The sequence below is a fragment of the Syzygium oleosum genome, unplaced genomic scaffold (genome assembly GCF_021117445.2).
Source record: "Syzygium oleosum isolate NSW1041296 unplaced genomic scaffold, Sole_v2.1 Sole_v2.44, whole genome shotgun sequence".
Classification (NCBI taxonomy): Eukaryota; Viridiplantae; Streptophyta; class Magnoliopsida; order Myrtales; family Myrtaceae; genus Syzygium; species Syzygium oleosum.
In genome coordinates this window covers 473,854-497,350 of record NW_026607528.1, presented here as the reverse complement: position 1 = coordinate 497,350, position 23,497 = coordinate 473,854, and the positions used below count along the sequence as shown (strand labels likewise).

General features: G+C 41.6%; 2 pseudogenes; both read left to right on the top strand.

Moving 5' to 3' along the window:
* Positions 1-17,777, top strand: part of LOC115693882 (26S proteasome non-ATPase regulatory subunit 12 homolog A-like) — a 91,553-nt pseudogene extending 73,776 nt beyond the window's left edge.
* LOC130136252 (deoxyuridine 5'-triphosphate nucleotidohydrolase-like) lies at positions 658-1,497 on the top strand (annotated as a pseudogene).
* Positions 17,778-23,497: the final 5,720 nt, after the last annotated feature.

Genomic DNA, 23,497 nt, shown 5'->3' with positions numbered 1-23,497 from the left:
TTTGATGGTTTCTTCATTCCCATTCGATGTGGGACTCTTGGCTTGCCTTGAACACCTTCAATGTGAGACGCTTGGCTTGTCTTCATGCAAATGCCAAGAGTCCTACATCGAATGGGAATGAAGAGACCATCAAAGGGGTTGTTTATAAAACCCAAGCCAAGCCATGAGCATGTGAAGTTGCATGTCTTTTGTGGCTACGATCCTTTGCTAGTTAAGAGCAAAGGGTTCCATTGGACCGCCTAGAACCGGACCGGACCAATGGTCTGGTTCCCGGTTCTATGATTTGCCAGTCCGGTTCCTAGTTCTAAAATTAAAGGACCGGTCTTACCGGTTCGGTTTCCGGTTCCGACCGGGAACCGATCACCCCTATAATTTTCATTTTGATTATAATTTATATTGAATAATTCATTATTTCATATTTTTATAATTCATTATTTTTTTATTTCATAATTTATTTTTTTTAATTTTTAAATTATGAACCCCGGTTCACACATGGCCACGAACCGGAACCGCCGGTTCCGAACCGTGGCCATGACTAACTATTACCCGAATCGTTCCCCCATAAAGTATAGAGGCTCTTGCTCTTTTCCCACTTTCCCAGGATCTCGGTTGGAGTTGTTGTTGGGCCGAAATCAATCCAGACAAAAAACGGCCCAAATGGCGAAATCGGATGCTTACGCTTTCTTCATCCAAAGCTCAAGGTCTTCGCGCCATTTCTTGGAGACCGTTGCCTCTTGTTCAAACCGGAGTGTTGTCTTTCAACTCATACCCATCACCGTCTTCTTCAGCCACTGAAGATGGTCGAGCCAAGTCCCCAAGATCCCGAAGCTCCACAACAATGGCGTCGTGGGAGCTGCCAAGGGGCCGCTCTCTCTCTGCTTAGAGGGAAGAAGCTGTCCCGGAAGGCTGCCTTGCGTTCGCGAGCGTCCCCTCTCTCCAAGCGGGCTACGATCTTTCGAGGCAAAAAACGTGACCCCAAATGTTACTTTCTTCAGAATCTCGAGTTCGGTCCTTGTTGAGAGATCGCAATGGTTTTTGAATGTGGGTTTCTTCGTTTGTTGATTAAAAACATGGCTGAGACGGAAGTGCCAGCGAGAGGATAAGCGCTCCTCCCTACCGATCTGAGCATCACAATGCCCTAGGGAACATATGTTCAAATAGGTAATGTGCAACTTCTTACCTCAAAACATTCTTTCAATACCTTGTTTTGGATAATCGACGAGGGCTGAATCAAATCGCTTGTACATTTGTTGCTTCAGCACCGGGATCAGGTTTGGCATGGAAGCATTCGATTGACATCGGTGCGGGCATGATCGATGTGGACTACAGAGGCCCGGTTGGGGTAATCCTGTTCAACCTGACGTCGACTTTAAAGTGAAGGTGGGCGACAGGGTTGCGCAGCTGATCATGGGATCGTGACTCCCGATGTTGCGGAGGTTGAGAACCTGGACTCGACTCTTGAGGGGCAAGGGCGGGTTTGGGTTGATGGGGGTGTGAGGCCCGTGTGTTAGGTTTTGGCAGTCAAATTTATTGTCTATAGGTTTATTTTCATTGGGTTTTACATTGTGCCTAGGATGCACGCAGCCTGGGAGGAGCATTATGTTGGAGAGAAATCTTGTCGAACACTTGGTGTGCAAATATCTGCTGATCGTTATGTGCTCAGCCTCTCTCTCTTTTATTGTGAAATTTAGATCGTGCTTTTCGAGTTGCTAGTTTGCTTGGTTGAGCCTTGCGGCAAGTAATTAGCTAGTCAATTGCTGGCTTACGTATTAGTCCTAGGTGATGGTATTGGGCAACTATATAAGGGGATTCTCAGTGCTTTTACCTAAACTTCTTGGTTTAGTGCCATGATTATGGAATATGTGTGACATTGTTGATTTAGCGGATGCACTATCTTGCAAATGATTTTTTTTAGGGTCTGCCACCTCCTTTTACATTAATTATTGAAGTTAACTTTCCCTGGGTAATAAATTATTCAAGTCGGCGAGATTTGGAAGAATTGCTTAAAAGATGTGCTTTTGGAACTCTTTATTGAATGAAGATTGGGGTTTATATTTCTGTGGAAGTCCAATGGTGCTCCTGCGTAAACAAAGAATGGGTAAAAAGCAAAAGGTTAGCCTGGGATATCCTTTCTAGCAGGGTACTGTATTTACTTTATGTAGCGAAATTGATCAACATCAATGAGTCTTCGTCACCAAAGGAGTACAAAGTGAGTATCCACCATAACCCCTAGTGTTGTCGCTTGCTCTCAAAAGCAAAAAAAAAGGAGACAACATACTCAATAGGTAGAAATTGTTGAAAGATTACTTGGTAACTTAAAGGAAACATTCAACTAAGATTAGTTATCGGTAAATATCTCCCTAATCCATCAAGTCAACGTAAGATCTTCCGATGTTGCATCCTATCAAGAACACTAATTGGAAGTTCTCATTAACAAAGCAGAGAAATAACTCTTTCAACTGAGTAGGAAAATAATGCACAAAGCTATGAGGATAAGCTGGACATTGTGGTACTATCTACTAGTATCTAGTAGGCAGTTACTAACAAAATACTTTGAACTTGTACTCTTACAAGATGGACCATCCCTTTAGAATTGAAGTAAACATCTGTGAGTGAACGATTGAAAGATAGATATCCTTAGTCTATGATGACAAAGGGAAAAGGCACATTGTTTAAGTTAAGAAAAGGCACATTGTTTAAGTTAAGTAGTTTTATTTTGTTTCATCATCTCTTCAGGGTTTAGTGAAGTCAGTAGTTGGTGCTCCTCTTTGATTTTATTTCTGGTTAGTAGATTTGGTTTACGATTTGAATTATCTTGTATAGGGATGGATTCTTTTTGTTTTAGATGGACAGGTATTTCCTTGATGCCTTACTTATTATACCTTTTACATAAAAAAGAAACCGGGGAGAAAAAAAATTGAGATTGGGTGCTAGAGGGGTGATTCAAAATGCTAATCCTTGTTAGTAGATTTGGTTTAAGATTTCAATTATCTTGAACTGTTGTTGTGTGTAGTTGTAACATGCCATCTAACGAGTGTATGTTGGCATATCTATAAGGGTATCGGCTCTGTGCAATCTCTAGAGATGCAAGAATCCTGTCCTGGTGCTTGTGCTCTAGAATCTAGTATTGGGGAATCCTCTTCAGTTTCTCGCCTTCTGTTTCTGGATTCTTCCCCATGTATGCTCAAATTTTCACATCTTCTCGTTCTCCTACAAATGTATGAATCACAAGACTCTTTTCTCAAGTCAAGTTTAGGATACATTTCATGATATGCTTTTTATGGGGACAATATAGTGCCCATGCTGGTTGCAAGTATTTTCAATTGGCTTGGATACTCTTGATAGAGATAGCTGTAGTTGTATTGCACCTTGCTATTACCCCTTTCGGTTCCTTTTTGAACTGTATTTTCTTTCTAGAATGAATAATTTTCTAATCAAATAGTTCAACTCAAAGTTTTAATCGTGCGCTAGACACAGTCAAGTCATGACTTGATTGGATGGTGACATATGCATTGCTATTGCTATTTTCTTATCAACAGGCTATGACAGCAATGTTGCAGCAGGCTATGCAATATATTGACTGGAGTCCTGATCTTGAGACCAAGATAGAGGTTATTAGGACACTTAACTCTGTCACTGCTGGAGGTGAATATGTGAAATCAAATTCTATTGCAGCTGAAGTTCATGAGCAATCCGTTTTAGTTTCTTGGTTCCTATAGCTAGTTTCATTCTGCAAATATATGTCCAAATTGAGAGAGCATGGTTCATCAAGAAACTTAAAAGAATAAAGGAAGAACCGGATCTCATAGCAGAAGCTACTGATTTGATGCGAGAGATTGCAGGAACAAGAAGTTGACTTCTGTGGTCGCTGATCTTGTGATTGGTTTTTTCCTGTCTACCATTCGGTTGAATTGCAGTGGAAACTTTTGGAGCAGTGGCAAAGACGGAGAAGATTGCCTTTATCCTTGAACAAGTACAGGATTTTTGTATTGCTTTTAGCCGTTTATGCACTATTACTATGATTGGTTCTCTGATCGATGGATTTTGCAGGTTCTTTTGTGCTTTGATTGCCAGAATTCTGTCTGTGCACAAATCCTTTCCAGGAAGATCATCCCTCGAGTGTTTGATGCAGATCCTTCCAAAGAGAAGAAAAACTTAAACAAGGGGAAAATATTGTGGAAGAAGCACCAGCTGATATTCCGTCACTTACTGGAGTTGAAACAGATATAATATGAACTCATGGTACAGTGAATTTGTGTTTTACTTATTCAATGTTGTGTCTACTATCTGTTTTAACTTAAATATTTTGTCAATCAAGCCCTACCTTGTATTCAGTTTGCGGTTCATGCCATGGCTTTATTCATCTAACACGTACTCTTTTTCCTTTCTAGCTTTTTTGCAACCTATGACGTTTGAGATGTACTTAATGGATTTGAATACACATCTACCTCGCATTCATGTGGTTGACAATTTAGGTACTATACATGTTGACACCTAAATTTTGATTAACCATTTAATAATAATTTGCATAGAAAATTAGGGATTAAATTTTAACCCCTAAACAAAAATATTAAAATTGCATAGCATATAGTTTAAGTTCATGTAGGTTAGTTGCATTCCGCATCGGACCGGCGGTAGCGAGAAAGCTGAAAATTCATCGCGTAAACCGAGCTCGAGCACTTGGCTCACTCAAGGGATTGGGGGCCAAAATTCACAAGTCTAAAAGGCTTTGGTTGTTTTAATTTGAGCTTAGATCAGCCCGAATTAATTTAGCCTATTTGGAATTAAATAAAAATTAAAGGAAAAAGCCTAAGTCTAAGCCCATTAGAACTAGGAAGCCCGGCCAATTAACCTAGGGTTGTGATATAAATATGTAATTATACCCTTTCGATCAAGAGGGGGGCTCTCACAATTTTCAGAACACGATTTTTGAGAGCACGAGAGACACGTGACCAAGAGTGAGAGCAAGGAGCAAGAGAGAGAGAGAGAGAGTCGGTCGCACACGCGCCCTCCTCACCGTCGCGCCGCCTTGCGACCGCGCTACCTTGTACTCGTGCCGCGCCACCACCTCCCTCGCGGCCAGACCTGCAGCCACGGGAGGTCTGCCCCTGCTCCGTGCTGCTTCCTCCGCTGATCAACTGACGACGACGCCAAGCTACTAATCCCTGCTGCCCACGAAGCCGCCTACTGTTGCTCTCAGTCAGATCCACCTGCTTATTTTGCTGTCCTGCCGCGACGACTTCAGCCCGACGTCCCTGCACGACCAGACCGGTTTTGCCATCAAGCTATCCTCCAAGCGACAAGTAAAGAACTTGATTGTTGAGCTTTGAGAATCAAAGTTCAATAATTGAAGAAATTCGTCACAAGAGCAGTCAGATTCAGTCAAAAGTCAAGCGGTTATCAAAGTTTGTTATTGGTCAAAGTAAAAGGACCAAAGAAAATTTTCTTTGGGATAACTCGATTCCTGTGGAGCCAAACCAGCTGCTGCCCCACCACGACGCCGACATCCTCCAAAGTTGCTGCCATCCTTGACGGTCGCTGCCTTCCCGTGGTGAGCTGCTGCTGTTCCGCGAGGTCCAAAGACCGCTCGTCGCTGATATTGTCGACCCGTGCAAGCTCGGTCAACATTGCCGTCGCCTCTCATCTTCGCCGCCGCGTCTGCCGTCGATCACCCACCGTCGGTCACCGTCCCAATCCGCAATCCCGGCGATTCAAATTTGGAAAGAAATCCGCAAACCCGATCCGGCATCAAGCTCGAATTTGGAAGTTATCCGTAAATTAGGTAAGAAACTTTATCCGATATCGTTTCAAATATTTAAATTCCTAATTCGAGTGATTTTGTTGTCTTTGGTTAGTTAGTAGATATATTTGAATGATGCATGCCATATTCGCAAGATTCCAAAAAATACACAAAGTTAGGAAATTCCTAACTTAACAACGTGTCGGGACGACTATCCGATCTCAACCATGAGATACGATACTCGGTGGCACGGAAAATCTTTATCCTGTTCATAACTATTTGGATATGATAGTAGATTTTATTTTGTTCCCAAATTCAAACGAATAGCCTTCCATCAATATCCATAACCACATGGATATGATCGCCGGTTTATATCGTTTCCCTAATTCAAAGATAATAAAACAAATCTTGCGGATCGCGTGGATTGGTTTTGATCGTATTGATCTTATTAGAAGATAATGATGCATGTTTAGGATAGGTTTAGAATAACTTTCTTTGAATAAGTCGATAGGATGACTTTTTAATTTAAATTAGGAATTAGAGTAATTTATTTCCTAGTTTAATTTAGATATTATCCTAATCCCGATGGTTCATTTTAGGGTAATTCTTGATTTCGAATTTTCATAAAAATACCAAAAAGAAGTCACTTTAGGATAGATTAAATTATCCTTTTTTTTTAGAATAGATTGCATGTTAATTTAGGCATTTTTTTTAATTCCGAAATTCATTAAAAAATAAATCATTTGTCCGTCATTAGAATTAGGTCATGTCGTCGCATGACATATAGTTCGCATGCTAAGTTGCATTAATCGCATGTCATTTTTTGCACGCCATTGCATATAGGTTAGTTTGCATTTTAATAAAGCGCAAACCCTAATGAACACCTTGAGCACCTTGCTTTGTTAATTAGAAATCATATTAGGATTGTCTGTATGATTTTCTACTAACAATGCAGATGCTTGCGTGGCTTTAAGGTATGTTATCCTGCTATTTATTTACTGCTTTCTTGGGTGTTAAATTGGTGGTTTGCGCACCCGCATGAACACCTCACATGTTAGTGATTAGGTAATAAAACGGATCCAGACTGCCTTCATAAACATTTTTTGAAAAGAAAAGGTACCGAAAGGGCATTAGACTAGATCTAGCGTAACCAAGTCCCCGAGCTTAGAATCTCTGGTTCGTAGGAATAAAACATATCTCCCTATATTTTATTTAGGTTTCTAATCGACTTACCACAAATAGATTAGTGGCAACTCCAAGCATGAAAATTTTTGCATGTTAAAAACTTAAACCTTAAGTCACGAATTGGTAGGGCTTGGGAGGGCCCGAGTTAGGCTTAGTCTTAACAATCCATTAGCCTAAGAGGAATTTTAGGTCGCGACAGCTTGGCGACTCCGCTGGGGACTTGAGTTAAAACTCTTAGTGGACTTAGGCCAGTTTTTCATTTCAAAAAAATATTTTTGTTTGGCAGCGAGGATCCCAGGTACGTCCCTAACACTTTAGGTGTTAAATGTTTTTGCAGAATGGGAGGTATAAGGGGAGGCGTGATTGTTAACCATTGTTTTGCAGGGAGGTGTTTTTGGATGTTTGGTTTATTTTATGCACGAAGCGCTGTATGATATAACCTGCTGTGCATGCCTTGCATTTACACTACACCACACACACTACCCGCTGTCGGACCTGGGCGGCACAGGTTTAGGATGGTACTAAGATAGTGGACACGCCGACCACACCCGCGTGGTACGGGTCACCCTCCTTGGTCCCGAAAGTTCTTTCACGGTGTCATTGAGTTCCCACCACGGTTGCACCCTTTGCAACCCGGGTCGGCTCCTTGACTGAGCCGGAGTCAGGGGAACCCCGGCCTAACTACCACCATGACTGGTTTAGCCTGGTAATCCTCGCGTCTTCACTTTGCAAGCCAAAGTCTAGATAGAAATCGAACCTCACGTTTTATGCGCATGTCTATGTGGTTGCCATGGTCCTACTGGGTGAAGTAAGTCTTCTGAACTCTCCTTTTTGCAATTAACTTAGTTATTACAATTTTCGGGTCGGTCCATGATAGGTCTAGGTTGGTTTTAAATTTGAAAGTAATAATCATTGAGTCCTTTTAAAAAAAAAAGAAAAGAAAGAAAGCTCTTTTAGAGAATTTATTTTCAATCTATGTCTTTATTTTCCTAGATGTGTCATAGGTAATTATTTTCCTAAGAAGTTTGCCGTTGTCTTTCTTTTACAAAAAAAAAGGGCTTTAGAGAATTTGTTTTCAATTCATAGTTTCTAGGGAGTCTCAATTTTTGTTTTTCATAGTTTTATGATTAGGGATTTTGGTGCTTCTATTTCCTAGGTTGTGTCTAGGGCGTTATTTACATTTCTTTGCCTAGATCACTTTTCATAAAGTCTCGTCCATATACGAATATTTTCATGAATAAACAAAAAAAGACTAGAAGCGTGTCATGAACCAACCTTGTCTTGACCATGTGCTTATTTGGTTCATTTCCTTTACATCGGGTAATTACGAACCGATCATGATCGCCTATTCGTACGCGGTCGAGAACTAGAATGGCAGATCAAACTGACTTACGAGATCGTGTCGTTGGCATTGAGGACCAAATGAAGCAAGTCCTCGCCGCAATGCAACAGATGTCCGCTGAGATCAAAGCCCTTCGGCTGACTCCCATTCCTGCATCCCATGAGGCATCAGCCCCAAAGCATAAAGGTAAAAAGAATGCTGATAGTGAGGAAGATGACGATCTTCCCGATTTAGTAGATGACCCCGTCCAGATTATCGTCAACAAGGACGAACCTGATGAACGGGTCAACAAACTTGAAGAGAGAGTGAAGCAGCTGGAAGGTTCACAGGATTCACCTTTGATCGACCTGTCTCTGTACACACAGATCAAAATCCCGAAGAAGTTCAAGATGCCAGACTTTGACAAGTACAATGGCACCTCCTGCCCAAAAGCCCACCTACAGCTATATCACGTACAAATGACCCCGTACGTTGATAATGAACTCCTGATGATTCATGCATTTCAAGCAAGTCTGACGGGTCCTGCCTTGAACTGGTATCTCATGAAGAAGATAAATGGCCTCAAAACCTGGAAGGAAGTTAGTGAAGCATTCCTAAAGCAATACAGGTTCATAACGGACATCATTCCCACCCGCGAAGACCTCGACCGTGCTCAAATGGAAAAGACTGAGTCATTCAAAGATTATGCTATCAGATGGAGAAATATAGCCACTCAGGTTGTCCCAGAACCTATAGATAGTGAATTGAAGAGGATGTTCATTAAAACTCTCCCGTTCGAGTACCGTAATCGGATGGTAGCCATTCCGGCTGAGAGCTTCAATCAACTCATCCCCATAGGCGAATAGATTGAGATAGGGCTAAGAGACGGGTGGCTCATAGATATTATCCCTGACGGATGGGGAGGTATGGATGATCCGACACCTCCAGTGACAGAAAACTCTGATGATGCGATGGAGGGAATCACTATCCTGTTCGATGATTTCTTTATTGAAGCTATCGAGGAAGGACCGTTGGATGGAATGGGCACTGGCCCGCAAGAGTAACACCTTTACTTTTTTCGCGCACTCCCCTGCGTGGGAATTTTTACTGCTTTCTAGGACTTGCCCCGTCTCGGGAGCTGCTTTTTAGGGTTTTTCATTTCTAGGACTCACCATTGCAATTTTCATTCAATAAATGTAATTCATTTAGTGATAATCAATGAAATTACAAATTATTTTCATTTTTGAAGGCATGTTGAGGTACATCAAACCAGTCCGGTGATGATATCCAATCGATAAAAGAAAAAACATAGTCCAAGGAGAATTCTGAGGCCTGGGCTTCTTCATGCTCCCTTGTGTTAAAACGTTTTTGAAAAGAATTTTGAAAAATCACCAAAAAATTCAAAATAAAAATACTATTTAGCCTTGTTTGTCTTTCTGAACCTCCTACTTTATGTTTCAGGGGCAATCTTGTGACACGTGAGGGTATGGGAACGGTCCAATCTAATGAATTATGTGCCGCCGAGCCTGATCTCGATGACACCGACGAACTCGAAGATTCCTCGAAAATGCTGTGTGGCCTAGAATGACGTGAAAGGTCCAAAGTTCTCACGTCAGACCAAACTGTCATTATTAACTTGGGTGATGCGAAGGAAACCAGAGAAGTGAAGAGAGGGGCAAATCCCCCTGAGAGTGAGACGAAACGCCCGATCCAGTTGCCGCATGAGTAGGTAAGTCTTTCAACCAAAAAGTGCGTCAAAGACACTTTAAGGTAAATGATCTAGTCCCAAGGAAGGTACTCCTGGTCTTTCCTGTTCCTGGGGGTAAATTTGCCCCAAACTACATCGGTCCATACGTGGTTAAAAAGGTGCTCCCCGGAGGTGCCCTGATTCTCGCAGAAATGGACGGTTGTGAGTTTTCCACACATGTTAATTCTGATGTTGTGAAGATGTATTATCCCTGATAAGATCTAATATTTTTGCGGCAAAAGTTTTCAAGTGTTTGATTTTATACTCTGAGTCACAAACATTTCACTTATGAATAAATGGTTTCAATCAATTTAAAGATGGAATGTGTGCATTGGCTTTAAATTCTGCTTGATCATTTTGTCAGTCTGCATCATCGATTTCAAAAGGGGAATCTATTTGGACAATCTGATAACTCATGTGGAATGAATTGAATGTGTTGAATGAGGTACATCGGGATGAAGAAAGGCAAAACACACCCCATATACGGTTTCATACACTAATCTCCAGTGAGTTGAGTGAAGAAAAATTCCATGTCGGTAAGGAAAAGGGTTATCTCGCAAAAGGTACGACAACCGAAGTGACGAAAGGCAATTCATTTCTTTATCCCAAACACTACAGTTTATCCATTGTTTCACCGCTTTGAGCCTAAATGCTTGGAGAAATCCTTTCAAATTACCCCTGTCAAGAATCACCCCACACTGGGGCAAATTGGAGGTAAGTCAGCATTATAAGGTGGAAAAATGAATAGAGATTGTCTTGCTCTCACTTACATCAATCTTTGAGTGTTGCTTTTTCAGATGAATTCACACGAAGTTCAAGTGCCTTAGGATGACGAAGAGCATTTCTTTCTCTATCCTATACACACTTATATCCATTGTATAGCCCACTTGAGCCTGCAATTTCATTTCATAAAAATCCAGTTGGTGATCATCCCCCATACTGGGGCAAGGCAAAAGTCATCACTGTCCATGCAGCATATCCGGAGCGCCGATAGAAGACGAAGACCCTGAAAGTCCAAATGTTAATCATTCGGTCAAAACAAGCCAAAGGGTGGCTGGCCAATATATGCATTGTAGACAGTGTGTGTCAAAAGTCAAAAAAGCAAAAAAAAAAAAAAAGAAAAACTAGGGGGCATGAAAAAGCAGTGTGCCTGGTAAAAGCAAGGCTAATGCCCGTGAAAAAAAAAAGAAAAGAAGAAGAAGAGAATAAAAGAAAAAAAATGAAGAAAAAGGAGAGAACTTCGGAGCAGAAAATGTTAAGATGTGTCAAAGTTATCCACAGTCTTAAGGAGTCAAGTGATAAGCTCTCGAGGCCAATGGAGCATTTACTGAAATGACAATGCCTGAGGATGAAGAAGAAGACTGGTGACAATGCTGAGATGATCACCAACTTATTCACCCTAATTTATACACATTTTGAGCCTAATGATCCATTCATTTCTCAACCTATGAGCCTAGCCTATGTTACGTCCCTTACAAAGTCTCTTCAGATTAGGGCACTTGAACTAACGTAGGATTCGGGTGTTTATAAGCTTAACTCGAAGAAGTGCGAGTAAGTCCATTTCTATCTCATTTTGCAGGGTTCTTGACTTGTAAACCCGGAGACAATTGCAGAGTATTGTTCTTTCAATAGCCTTGACTCAAAGAGTCCCCTTTTGCTAAGCCATTGACCAAGCCCACGTTACGGTCCTGACAAAGACCTCTCAGATTGGTAAGGTCGTACCGCTTGCGAGAATACTCGGACCCTTGTCGACATGATGATGGTGAGATAGAGTGATTTTCATAAATTAGCCACTTTTCGATGAGAGTGAGTGAAAGCCCTTTCGGACCGAAAGTCCCTCATTTGACATTTTCAAGATACCCACTTGTGAGTTCGGATTGCCTTATCATGATTTTTCCCAATGAAATTTAGTAATGCTGATTTGACAAAACCGTCATGCATGAAAACCAGTTGAATTTATAGTGCATCAGTATATGTGTTCTTGATTGTCCATGAATGCATGTTACATGTTGCCTAAAACCGTGTCCAGCAGGAGACACGTCCTCAAGAGTCGGAAATATCACTAGGTAAGTATATCTCTATCCCTTGGATGTCTGTGACTATCCAGGTATCCCTAACCTGTTCGAGTAATTGTCAGGTCCCATATTTGATCATTTTGTTGCGATATCTAGACGCCTCTGACGATATCTAGGCATCTATTGATCAAGCCTTTTCCGGTACCTTTGATGATATCCAGATACTTTGTCAAGGAACCCCTGAACATTCGGGCTAGCCCCTGGTTCAGCTAATCGTTAAGTACCTGCGACGATATCCAGGTATTTATTGATCAAGTCCTTTCAAATATCTTAGATGATAACTAGATATTTTGTTAGGCATACTTTTCACATAGTCTCAGAAGATATTCCCCCGTGACGCGCCTATGAGGGAAGGTATAGGCGCAGCGGCCAAATCTTTACAAGTGCCTATGGCGATGTATAGGTATCTCGTAAAGGTCGGAATGTTCTCCCAATCTCAGAAGATGTTCCCCCGTGACATGCCTATGAGGAAAGGTATAGGCGCAGCGGCCAAATCTTTACAAGTGCCTATGGCGATGTATAGGTATCTCGTAAAGGTCAGAATATTCTCCCAATCTTAGAAGATGTTCCCCCGTAACATGCCTATGAGGAAAGATATAGGCGCAGCGGCCAAATCTTTACAAGTGCCTATGGCAGGTATCTCGTAAAGGTCGGAATGTTTTCCCAATCTCAGAAGATGTTCCCCCGTGACATGCCTATGAGGAAAGGTATAGGCGCAGCGGCCAAATCTTTACAAGTGCCTATGGCGATGTATAGGTATCTCGTAAAGGTCGGAATGTTCTCTCAATCCCAGATGTTCCCCCGTGACATGCCTATGAGGAAAGGTATAGGTGCAGCGGCCAAATCTTTACAAGTGCCTATGGCGATGTATATGTATCTCGTAAAGGTCGGAATGTTCTCCCAATCTCAAAAGATTCCCCCGTGACACGCCTATGAGGAAGGTATAGGCGCAGCGGCCAAATCTTTACAAGTGCCTATGGCGATGTATAGGTATCTCGTAAAGGTCGGAATGTTCTCTTAATCCCAGATGTTCCCCCGCGGCTCACCTATGAGGAAGGTATAGGTGAAGCGGCCAAATCTTTACGAATACCTATGGCGATGTATAGGTATCTCGTAAAGGTCGGAATATCCTCCTGATCTCGGAAAGTTTCCCCGTGTCGCACCTACAATGATAATTAGGTGCAGCGTCCAAATCTTTACGAATACCTATGGCGATGTATAGGTAGTTTGTAAAGGTCGGAACATTTTCCATTTTGCTAAATCTTTCTCTCGAGAACCCCAGATGATAACTGGATACGTCGAGCTTTCTTCGCGTGTCTCGACTGAATTGCAGGTCACCGGAGTTCATCGGCGTTCATCAGGCAATACCTTTGGGATAGAGTCCAAACATTTGCCAAACAATCTCAAGAATCATGGCAATGCCTCAAATTACTTCACCACTCAAGTTAGGTGAGTAACTCTAGGTATGTTTTCTATTTTACGCTAGCATCCATCATGACATATTGCATTCCAAAACGGGATTAATACTCCCATAAAAAATAACATTCATTGCATTTTCATGATCAAAATTTAGGCATCATTTAGTCTTTGAATGCAACCTCTTCGAGCTCACCTTCAAAGAGGGGCAGCTGTTGACACCTAAATTTTGATTAACCATTTAATAATAATTTGCATAGAAAATTAGGGATTAAATTTTAACCCCTAAACAAAAATATTAAAATTGCATAGCATATAGTTTAAGTTCATGTAGGTTAGTTGCATTCCACATCGGACCGGCGGTAGCGAGAAAGCTGAAAATTCATCGCGTAAACCGAGCTCGAGCACTCGGCTCACTCAAGGGATAGGGGGCCAAAATTCACAAGTCTAAAAGGCTTTGGTTGTTTTAATTTGAGCTTAGATCAGCCCGAATTAATTTAGCCTATTTGGAATTAAATAAAAATTAAAGGATAAAGCCTAAGTCTAAGCCCATTAGAACTAGGAAGCCCGGCCAATTAACCTAGGGTTGTGATATAAATATGTGATTATACCCTTTCGATCAAGAGGGGGGCTGTCACAATTTTCAGAACACGATTTTTGAGAGCACGAGAGACACGTGACCGAGAGTGAGAGCAAGGAGCAAGAGAGAGAGAGTCGGTTGCACACGCGCCCTCCTCACCGTTGCGCCGCCTTGCGACCGCGCCGCCTTGTACTCGTGCTGAGCCACCACCTCCCTCGCGGCCAGACCTGCAGCCACGGGAGGTCTGCCCCTGCTCCGTGCTGCTTCCTCCGCTGATCAACTGATGACGACGCCAAGCTACTAATCTCTGCTGCCCACGAAGCCGCCTACTGTTGTTCTCAGTCAGATCCACCTGCTTATTTTGCTGTCCTGCCACGACGACTTCAGCCCGACGTCCCTGCACGACCAGACCGGTTTTGCCATCAAGCTATCCTCCAAGCGACAAGTAAAGAACTTGATTGTTGGGCTTTGAGAATCAAAGTTCAATAATTGAAGAAAATCGTCACAAGAGCAGTCAGATTCAGTCAAAAGTCAAGCGGTTATCAAAGTTTGTTATTGGTCAAAGTAAAAGGACCAAAGAAAATTTTCTTTGGGATTACTCGATTCCTGTGGAGCCAAACCAGCTGCTGCCCCACCACGACGCCGACATCCTCCGAAGTTGCTGCCATCCTTGACGGTCGCTGCCTTCCCGTGGTGAGCTGCTGCTGTTCCGCGAGGTCCGAAGACCGCTCGTCGCTGATATCGTCGACCCGTGCAAGCTCGGTCAGCATCGCCGCCGCCTCTCATCGTCGCCGCCGCGTCTGCCGTCGATCACCCACCGTCGGTCACCGTCCCGATCCGCAATCCCGGCGATTCAAATTTGGAAAGAAATCCGCAAACCCGATCCGGCATCAAGCTCGAATTTGGAAGTTATCCGTAAATTAGGTAAGAAACTTTATCCGATATCGTTTCAAATATTTAAATTCCTAATTCGAGTGATTTTGTTGTCTTTGGTTAGTTAGTAGATATATTTGAATGATGCATGCCATATTCGCAAGATTCCAAAAAATACACAAAGTTAGGAAATTCCTAACTTAACAACGTGTCGGGACGACTATCCGATCTCAACCATGAGATACGATACTCGGTGGCACGGAAAATCTTTATCCTGTCCATAACTATTTGGATACGATAGTAGATTTTATTTTGTTCCCAAATTCAAATGAATAGCCTTCCATCAATATCCATAACCACATGGATATGATCGCCGGTTTATATCGTTTCCCTAATTCAAAGATAATAAAACAAATCTTGCGGATCGCGTGGATTGGTTTTGATCGTATTGATCTTATTAGAAGATAATGATGCATGTTTAGGATAGGTTTAGAATAACTTTCTTTGAATAAGTCGATAGGATGACTTTTTAATTTAAATTAGGAATTAGAGTAATTTATTTCCTAGTTTAATTTAGATATTATCCTAATCCCGATGGTTCATTTTAGGGTAATTCTTGATTTCGAATTTTCATAAAAATACCAAAAAGAAGTCACTTTAGGATAGATTAAATTATCCTTTTTTTTAGAATAGATTGCATGTTAATTTAGGCATTTTTTTTTAATTCCGAAATTCATTAAAAAATAAATCATTTGTCCGTCATTAGAATTAGGTCACGTCGTCGCATGACATATAGTTCGCATGCTAGGTTGCATTAATCGCATGTCATTTTTTGAACGCCATTGCATGTAGGTTAGTTTGCATTTTAATAAAGCGCAAACCCTAATGAACACCTTGCTTTGTTAATTAGAAATCATATTAGGATTGTCTATATGATTTTCTACTAACAATGCAGATGCTTGCGTGGCTTTAAGGTATGTTATCCTGCTATTTATTTACTGCTTTCTTGGGTGTTAAATTGGTGATTTGCGCACCCGCATGAACACCTCACATGTTAGTGATTAGGTAATAAAATGGATCCAGACTGCCTTCATAAACATTTTTTGAAAAGAAAAGGTACCGAAAGGGCATTAGACTAGATCTAGCGTAACCAAGTCCCCGAGCTTAGAATTTCTGGTTCGTAGGAATAAAACATATCTCCCTATGTTTTATTTAGGTTTCTAATCGACCTACCATAAATAGATTAGTGGCGACTCCAAGCATGAAAATTTTTGCATGTTAAAAACTTAAACCTTGAGTTGCGAATTGGTAGGGCTTGGGAGGGCCCGAGTTAGGCTTAGTCTTAACAATCCATTAGCCTGAGAGGAATTTTAGGTCGCGACAATACACATTGCAATGATTACCTTGAGATTTGTCGATGCTATAAGGCGATATATGAGATTCCATCAGTGAAGGGAAAATTCAGAGCAGTTGATACCAGTGAAGCTCTTTCATATGAGGCTTTGTTAAGTCTTCACTAAGGATTTTAAGGCACAGCTGTTCATTCTTTGATTTAATTAATTGCAGGTTCAAAGGAAAATCTCCTGGTACTTAGTTCAGTCACCACATGATCGTATGCAGTCAAGCCTCAATGCCACTTTAGAAGATAAAAATCTTTCAGAAATCCAATTCAGGTACATCTTTGAATTGTTTCTAGGTAATTGGTTGTACATCTTGCAATATCTCAATAATGTGCCAGAGAAATCGGTTGACTGTGGCTTCGTTATTTTAATGCAGGTTGCTGGTCAAAAAACAAATTGGTCACCATGGTGGTTATCCAATGAATGATCTTTGGAGTATTTTCAAAGATGAATTTAAGAATGAGAAAAACATGATCGGAGACGCACTTGTTGTGAAGGCAGCAGAAGATCTTAGACAGATCATCGAACATGTAATTACAGAACTTTGTCATTTTTGTTCTTTTCATTGGATCATCATTCAGATGTGACTCACTCTATTTTCTGCGGAATGTTATTGTTGTTTCCAAGTATTACTCGTGGATTGCCTTGAAGAGACTTGCAGAGCTGTTATGCCTCAGCATACAGGTTGATTATGCTGAACATTTGTTTACATTCTTTATCAATGTCAATCTTTATGAATGATTGCCTAGACCCCTCATTTAACCCTGACCAGCCTCTCTGCCCATGATCCCTGCGGGACATGGTTGCTGGACTTAAAAGAAGTTTTGATGCCTTGTAAGCCAAAGGTTTGTCGTGAGGTTGAGAATGTTGCCTTCGTAGTTTTGTTCAGTAAACATTTCTGACCGACATATATGTGTAGACTTCACTTAGTCAACTTCTGCTCATAGAATTTGTTGTAGCTATAAGTGTCATTGTCTGGCACTTTGAAACCATTTCTTGTCCCATGGAGCCTAAAATTCTGATGCTCTTTAGAAGGGTGGGAGGAGCTCTGCCATCACTCACCATTTACTGTGTTGCCAAAGTATATCTCGCGATTAGAGCTTTCTTATTGTGTTCAGAAAATCTATGTAGCTGAATCACTCAAGGAAAAGAGCTCTGTTTTTGGGGGGTTCTGTTACCGCAGTTGTAGAGAGCTTTAATCATTCTGTATTACCGTTTTAGGAAGCTGAGAAGCATCTCTCTGAAATGGTTGTTTCCAAGTCCCTGGTGGCAAAGATAGACTGGCCGATGGGAGTTGTCTCTTTCCAGACGACAAAGGACAGCAATATCATCTTGAACTTATGGGCTACAAATTTGGAAAATCTCCTCGACCTTGTTGAGAAAAGCCGCCACCAAATCCACAAGTAAACCATGGTTCATAAGACTGCTTTGAGAGATTGAAGATGTTCTTAGTTGAATGAATGATCTCTCTCCTCTTGAGCCTCCTCTCTCTCACCAAAAGAGAGAAGCTGAAGAATGCAGCTTCACATTGTGCTTTGAAGTGGGGACTAAAGATGTTCATCATAGAACTCTCGTGTAGTTGTCTTAAATTTGATTGGATATTTTGCTGGTGGACCAGATCTGGGCCTTGTTTTGGACTGAAATCATACATATTTTGGACTGAAATGATACACTGAGTACACTTTCTCCATTGGAGATTTTTGGGCTCTCAAGGTCCAAAACTTGTGCCAATGGAATTGGTATCAGTACAAGATGTGCACTCATTGCAACAGAAATGAGCACGTTGTTACTAAATTCTGTTTCGCATTACAAATTTTGCTGGTGCTTATGTTTTTCTAACATTGGGGATAACATTAGCTCTCCATAGTAAAGGCAGATGAATGTTATTTTTTATGTCATTTCGCATTTGAATTTCGTCTTCAGCGGAGAGAGCTTGTTTCTTTTGGCAATCTTGGCTATTGGCAGTTTTAAAAATCTGTTTCTAGGGAGCTTCATTTCAATAAGATAGCCGCACTTATTATCTCCTCAAGAGACGTAATTTCTCTCCAAGTCTAGTTGGCATTAGATGTATGGCAAACCTATGGAACATGTATCAGCACAAGACATGCACTCATTAGGACTGAAATGAGTTCCCTGTTACTTAAGTGTGTTTGACATTACAAATTTTGCCGATGCTTGTGTTTTTCAAACATCGGGGATAACATTAGCTCTCCAGAGTAAAGGCAAATGAATGTTATTTTTTATTTCATTTCACATTTGAATTTTGTCTTCAATGAAGAGAGCCTGTTTCCTTTGGACTCAATCTTGACTGTTGGTAGTTCACTCCAAATTGATGTTGTGATGTCATTTCTCTCAAAGTTTGTCACTGGAATGTGTTTCATGTTGGCTAGTTTTGACATCTCTCTCAACTCTTGGCATGTATGTGGGTAATACAATGAGAAGCTTGAAATATTGAGGATAATCTGTTTATTGGACAACTCTGTTATGATTCGGACTTGATGGACATTCTCTTCACATAGTCACTTCCCATTTTCAATTTACTATTGGTGCTTCCAAGTGGCAACCTAGGATTATTTCTTTGTCTAAATTGTCTTCACTTTTATCTTCTAGCTGGCGAAGTATAGAAATTGTAATTTGGTAAAAGAGATCTACTTTATTATTGAGATAAACCAAGTATATATAGGCTTAGGGTTAAGCCTTGATACAAAGACCTAAATACCCTTTCCTAAAATAAACCCAACTTGCTAATTATCTAATAATAAAACTAACACTCCCCCTCAAGTTGGGGCATACATATAAAAAAGACCTAACTTGCTGCAAATATATGAAACTCGTCCACGCCGTAGAGGTTTCGTGAAAATGTCTGCTAATTGCTCCTCAGACCGTGTATGTACCAGCTGTATATCACCACAATTCACCTTTTCCCGAACAAAGTGACAATCAATCTCTATATGCTTAGTTCGCTCATGAAACACTGGATTACTAGCAATATGAATGGCAGATTGATTGTCACAATGGAGAGTAGACGATCCTGCCATATGTAATCCAATCTCGATCCAACAACATACGAATCCACCGAAGCTCACTTGTAACGTTAGCCATAGCACGATATTCATACTGCACTAGATCGAGAAACAACTGATTGTTTCTTACTCTTCCACGACACAAGATTACCTCCAAGGAATACACAGTACCCTGATATAGACAGGTGATCTACAGGACAACCAGCCCAATCTGCATCAGAGTATCCTGTCACCTCCAAAGAGTCTGGCTCAGAATAACCAGCTACATTAAGATGACCCCGATTATGGAATACAAGCCCTTGACCTGGGGCTCCCTTCAAATATCGTATAATATGTAAGACAGCTTGCCAGTGAGTAGTACGAGGAGAGCTCATGAACTGACTCACCACACTAACAGCAAATGAGATATCTGGACGAGTAATGGTAAGATAATTCAACTTGCCTACCAACCGACGATATTTTTCTGGATCATGAAGAAGCTCCCCGTGTTCGTTATCAAGCTTCACCCCAGGGTCCATAGGTGTATCACCAGGCTTAGCATCGTGCAAGCCCACCTCCTTAAGAATATCAATGGCGTACTTTCTCTGAGAAAGAGCAATACTATCACCAGTATATGCAACTTCGATACCGAGAAAATATCGAAGTAGACCTAAGTCTTTAGTATTAAACTCCTTTTGTAGAAACTGCTTGAGTCGTTTTATGCCTTCAACATCACTCCCAGTAACAATGATATCATCAACATAAACAACCAGAATAACATACCCCTTCAAAGATGACATACTAAATACGGAATGATCCACATTGCATCGATGCATACCAAAACTGGTAACAGCATCACTAAAACGACCGAAACAAGCACGAGGAGACTGCTTTAGTCCATATAGAGCTTTACGCAATCGGCATACCTTCTCCCCCTGAGCAACAAACCTGGGTGGTTGCTCCATATAGACCTCTTCTTGAAGATCCCCATGAAGGAACGCATTTTTAACATCAAGCTGATGAAGAGTCCACTTAAAACGAGCAGCCAAAGAAATAATGACACGAACGGAAGGAATTTTAGCCCTTTGGAGAAAAAGTCTCGTCATAGTCAATGCCATAATTTTGAGTATAGCCCTTCGCAACAAGACGCGCCTTTAAGCGCTCAACAGAACCATCAGGATGATATTTAACAACAAATACCCATCGACAACCTACCAATTGCTTGTCAGGAGGTAAAGAGACAAGTTCCCAAGTCTTGTTGTGTTGTAGTGCAGCCATTTCTTCCTCCATAGCACGAGCCCAACCTTGGATGAGCTAAAGCTTCCTGCACACTATTGGGCACAGACACAGATGCGAGAGACGACACAAATGATGACATTTGAGGAGATAAATTATGATAAGACACAAAATGAGCAAGAGGATACCGAGATCGAGTACGGTGTGCAACAGGAGAGTCAACTGGAGGTGATGGAAGAGGATCAGAAGCCGGGGCCGGAGATAGTTGTGAGGCGTCTGCTGATGGAGAGTCATGATTCCAAGCACGGCGAGGACCACGTGTATAGACTTGTAGTGGCTGAGATGAACTTGGATTTGATGGAACAACGATAGAAGAGACATATGGTGATTCTCAGTGGAGATATAGGTAGGGGAACTAACAATGTGTGAGAAGGTGAGGAAGACGGTGCAGGACAAGAAACATTACCAAAAAATGTCCGATCCTCGAAGAAGGTAACATCAGCAGAGACGTACTCTCGACGAGAAGTAGGATTATAACAAACATAACCCTTTTGGGTACGAGAGTAACCAACGAAGACACATTTTTCAGCACGGGGAGATAATTTGTCTAGGCCAGGAGACAACTGATGGACAAAACAGACACAACCAAAAATACGAGGACGAATAGACCATAAAGGTTGATTAGGATGAAGAAGAGTAAAAGGAACAGCTCCCTTTAACACAGAAGATGGAAGACGATTAATAAGATGACATGCTGTACGAATAGCATAGCTCCAGTAAGATTTAGGTACATGTGTATGAAGAAGAAGACACCGGGCAACATCGAGTAAATGACGATTCTTACGTTCAGCAACTCCATTTTGTTGTGGAGTGTGAGCGCAAGAACTCTGATGTAAAATACCACGAGATTCAAGGAAAGGAAGAAAGGTGGAAGAAGAAAAATACTCACGAGCATTATCTGTACGTAAGCATTTAACAGGATATCCATACTGAGTAGTAACTTCATTGTAAAATTGACGAAAGGAGTGAAATACCTCAGTACGATCTTTTATTAAATATAACCAAGTGGTAAGAGTACAATCATCAATGAAAGTGACAAAATAACGAAAACCAAATGAAGACTCTCGACTAGGACCCCAAACATCAGAATGGACTAACTCAAATGGTTGAGAAGCACGACTCAAAACACGGGGTGGAAAAGACACACGATGATGCTTTCCCAACTGACACGTTTCACAATCAAACTTAAGACTCGATCTAGACACAAAAGGAAAATGACAAAGTGTATCGGTGACGGATGACCCAGGCGACAATGCAACCGATAAGAGTCATCCACGACCTTCTTCCGAATAGTAGCGTGCAGCGACAACAATCACGGGGTCTAGAAGATACAATCCACCAGCCTCACGCCCACCACCTATCCGGCGTCCAGTCTTCCGATCCTGGAGGACACATGAAGATGGAGAAAAGGTGATATTGCAATCAAGATCACGAGTAATGGAACTGACAGATAACAAACTATAAGGGAATCGAGGAATATGGTAAACAAAAGGCAAAGATATGGAGGAATTCAATGACACACAACCTGTACCAGCTACTTGAGATTTTGAACCATCTGCTAAGGTGACTGAAGTGGAAGGAGTAGAAGAAGATGAAGTAAGAAGACGCGAATCACTAGTCATATGATGAGTGGCACCTGAATCAATAATCCAAGGACTAAGTGTATCTGTAGTGGCTAAGAGACAAGTACCATCATTATGTTGTGCCAAAGTAGCAACGGGAGGCGAAGAACCACCGGGTTGTCGCGCTCTAATCAGCTCATCATATTCTCGCACGAGTCAACCGCACGGTACTTTGTTCGGAAGCTGATCCAGATGAAGAAGACCGAGGCTCAATATCAATGGAAGCCTGTAAACCCCGCAACTCAGGATGGAGATCATAACAATAGTTAATAGTGTGTCCAGCCAACTGACAATGAGTACAAAAACGACCTCCACGACCTCCTCTAGCACTAGCAGTACTACCACCTCGAGGAACACCTCAACCCGGAATAGTGCGGCCACGACCATGATTAAAGTTACTTGTACTCCAATTGCCACGACCACGAACTCCTTAATTACCACGAGCCACCATAGCACTATTATCTGACATAGTTGAAGCTTTCGAATCAGGAGTGTATCGAGCAGCTCGAGAATATACTTCCTCTATGGAAGGAAGGGTGCCCGGAGAAATGTCTATTTGTCTTAGGGCACGTGATCCGGACCAAGACCTCGAAGAAAGAGGACCACCAGCATGTCCGCTTCTCTCTGCTGCATCTGAGTAACTGTTGTGGCTGGTGGAAGATGAGACCGGAGTCGCTGAGACAAAGAAGTAAAACGAGCATAGTATTCTGCCAATCCGGAAGGACCAATTTTAGCCTCAAATAATGCCTCCCACATATCACATACTCGACTCATATTATTCTGTCCAGAATAAAGTAAAGTGCATTTGGACCACACCTCACGAGCTGTCATACAATCCATAAAAAGAGGACGAATAGAATCAGTCATACTTCCCCACGGCGAGTACGCAACGGCGTCGGTGACCCTCCATTCTTCTAAATTAGCTGAATCCTCGGGTGGTGGTTCATGGAGCCACCTAGATTGGCGATTAGCATAAATAAAAGTAGAAAGGGCCATTGACCAACTCGGGTAATTCGTGCCATCCAACTTTACTAATGTGGTGTGTAAACCACTCATACCAAAGGAACCAGTAGCAATAGTCGGGGTAGTCACCCCTGAACGAACATCTGAAGTTACTGAATCAGTAGACATATCCACCAATTAAAAAGAGAACACTGTAATCTATCATATTGTCACCAAATCCACCAAAAAAAATGTGAACACCACCAACAGCAACTATCAATCACACTACAAGTCACCA